This window comes from Phaethon lepturus, unplaced genomic scaffold (assembly GCF_000687285.1).
Source record: "Phaethon lepturus isolate BGI_N335 unplaced genomic scaffold, ASM68728v1 scaffold38000, whole genome shotgun sequence".
Lineage (NCBI taxonomy): Eukaryota > Metazoa > Chordata > Aves > Phaethontiformes > Phaethontidae > Phaethon > Phaethon lepturus.
Window position 1 is genome coordinate 6,833 of NW_010511896.1, and position 3,432 is coordinate 10,264.

General features: G+C 43.7%; 1 protein-coding gene across 1 annotated transcript in view; it reads left to right on the plus strand.

Annotated features, from left to right (window-relative positions):
• LDB3 (LIM domain binding 3) overlaps window positions 1-3,432 on the plus strand; it is a 116,825-nt gene that overhangs the window by 442 nt on the left and 112,951 nt on the right. The gene's annotated exons all lie outside the window — the stretch shown is intronic.

Here is a 3,432-nt window from a genome sequence, read left to right on the forward strand (position 1 = left end):
TGGTGCTGTCTATTTGAGGGGAAGGGAGTAGAACATCTGTGAATGGGAATATAAAATTATATTTCTAGAAAATAAACATGTAACTGCTTGTAAATATGTGAAGTCTGGGTGTTAAAATGGGGATACGTGTCCCCTCTTTTGCAGGGGAGCAATAATTGGGTGAAAATTAGACATACCAAGCAGAAGACTCAATAATGCTTAAAATACGGTCTTAAATTATGCAGAAGCCTTCCATTTGCAGCTGACAACAGCTTGTGTTTAATAATTAATTACCTGGTGTATCTGTTGATTAAAGATTAGTCCATTTATTTCCAAGCTATCTTCCTGCTGCTCCAAGAACAGTATTTTAAGGTGTTGCATTAGAGTGCTCTTCTTACCTGAATTAGCTCAGTTTCTTAAAACTTTTTAACACTGCATGATTTTCAGGAAATTCACCTACCCTTCTCTTATCAAACTGTATAGTTCTGTGTAACTTCTGGTTTGGGAACTCTACTTTCTACTACCTCTTGCATCTCTTCCCCCCCCACCTTTTTTTCTCCTTTTTTCTTTCTGACAGTCTCAAATCTGTTCCAGAATGTTCAGATCTTTTTAGAGACATCTTGGTTCCTCCACAAATCACCTGCAGAAGGCTTATTTTGCAGTATAATGACAAGAGAGGTTACTTACATAACAGTGTTTAAAAGGAATACCAGGAATATCAGGCAAACAAAAGGTCTGCTCTGCTGCAAAAAAAGCCACCTACACTAGTTTGAAAACTGTTTTTTTTTAAATAATGAAAAAATGCAATCTGTTAAGTTGTGGGTACCAAATCGGTATCCCTGCAACAATCATGATTCAAAGTCATCAGTGAGATTCTAAAGTCTTAACTATGCTATTTCATATTCATACTGTAAAGTTCTGTATTATTTCATCTCCCTTATTCTTATGCACAATTTTCCTTTCGCTGACGATAGAGCCGCATTTACCTTACTACTAAGTCCTGTGATGATGAAAGGAACTTTTCATAACCGCTTTTGCAGAAGCAGCATAGTAATTGCAATGGCAGCTGTTCTGTTAGTGTTATTAAAAACAAGTAAGCAAATCACAACTGAAAAAAAACCCTGACCACAAAAATAAACTAGTTTCTTAAACTTATACTAATTTCACTACAATAAATAGTTTTGGTATTTCTTTCCTTATCCCACCCAAGGTAAGTACAGAGAGGTGCCAGCATATATTTCTGTAGGCATTTTCATGACACTTTGCAGCCTGCACTGTATGGTTTTGTTTTTTTAAATATTGATTTTTTTTTTATAAGTAATTCAGTCTTACCTAGAGGCTGTCAGTCAAGGACTGTGGCACTTGCACTCTATATGACACAACCAGAAATGAAAACCCAGTTGTTTCTCAAAGGACCTATTTTCTCAGATTATAATCTCTTGAAGTATTCTCACTGTGCCCAAAGGCTGTGTGATTCTCATGGGGATTTGAGAGCATATGATGAGCAAGAGTGAAACTGCAATGGCTGGATTCCCAGAGGTGTGGAGGAATTACCTCTTCACACAGCTGGCTGCATTTCCAGCAGTAGAATTGTCAGAAAGCACTGTTAAATGTTTTGAACTCTTCCCCAGTGAGGCCCAGTTTTTAGCTGGGAGCATTGCTTTGGGATGAGATTGAATTTTGTAGCCCGCCTTAGTGGGGGAAAGCAGGCATGCAGAAATGAACACGGCCTTTTTCAGGGGGAGCTGAAGTAGGAATGCCTGCTGGTTGTGATATTTTTAAATTGGAACACAGAGTAATACACGGCTTTTGATGATACTATTCTTAAAGTCTATTTTTTTTTTAGCATCTTTCACAGAAATAGATCTCCAAACAGATCAGATATTCCTCTTAATCAGCAATTTGCAGTCATAAGTGAGTTGAGCTGTCATTTTAGCAATCTTACCATGGGGGTTAAAACAAAAGCTGTAGTTACATTCTCAAACTATTCTTGAGGTGGAGTGGGGGAGAGAAAATAAATGACGAAAATCCCCTTCTTGGGAAGGGCACAGAGCTCTGAATGTTGCCAGTGGATGCTGTACACTTACCGATGGACTGGTTTTGATCCACAGCTACCTTGAGATGGGATTAGACTTTCTACGTGCAAAATGAGTCCTAAACCCCAAACACTTCAACTTAAAGGGTCTTACAATTGCTTTTAATACCAGATGTGCCATGGCCCTTTTGCCCATATATGTGTAGTATCCCTCTATGCAGGCAGATGTGGTTTACATGCAGACATGCTCATTATACTCTAACTTCCCCCAAGCAATAGACTGTCTGCAGGTGGGCCACAGAGAACAAAAAGATACATCCTTTTTCATGGAGGCTCTGTGCTCTTCTGTCACGCCAGAAGTCATGTCATGAGAGGCTGCCCCCTGAGCTCCTGAGAAAGATGACAGCAACAGTCTGCCATGCCAGGATTGTTCATCCCACCTATAGTCTTATGCCTGTATGTTTCCAAGGACCTTCCTGAAATGGGAAGCTAGTATTGCGTCAGTATGAAGCTAGCACACTTAGACGTTAAGTGGGTACCCTGGACTTAGGAACTAGAGCTGTGGCTTAGCTGTCTGTTGACTTTCACGCTGTCAGCCATCCCCATACAATTCCTACTCAGCTTGCACTTCACCTGAGAAGCAGAGGAGGAAACCTGAAGGTCTTTGCAGCTGTGGTGGGTTGGCCCTGGCTGGAGGGCCAAAGCTGCTCTGTCACTGCCCTCCTCAGCTGGGCAGGGGAGAGAAAACATAATGAAAGGCTCGTGGGTCGAGATAAGGACAGGGAAAGATCACTCACCAGTTACCGTCACTGGGGAAACAGATTCAACTTGGGGAAATTAGTTTAATTTATCACCAATCAAATCAGAGTAGGAGAATGAGAAATAAAACCAAATCTTAAAATGGCTTCCCCCCACCCCTCCCTTCTTCCTGGGCTCAGCTTCACGCCTGATTTTCTCTACCTCCTCCCTCTGAGCAGCGCAGGGGGACGAGGAATGGGGGTTGTGGTCACTTCATCACATGTTGTCTCTGCTGCTCCTTCCTCCTCGGGGAGTAGACTCCTCACACTCTTCCCCTGCCTCAGCATGGGGTCCCTTCCACAGGAGACAGTCCTCCACAAACTTTTCCAATGTGAGTCCTTCCCACAGGGTGCAGTCCTTCAGGAACAGACTGCTGCAGTGTGGGTCACAAGTCCTGCCAGCAAACCTGCTCCAGCCTGGGCTCCTCTCTCCACGGGGCTACAGGTCCTGCCAGGAGCCTGCTCCAGCGTGGGCTTCCCACAGGGTCCACAGCCTCTTTTGGGCATGTCCCTGCTCTGGCGTGGGGTCCTCCACAGGCTGCAGGTGGAGATCTGCTCCCCCGTGGAGCTCCATGGCTGCAGGGGCACAGCCGGCCTCCCCCAGGGCTTCCCCCATGGCTG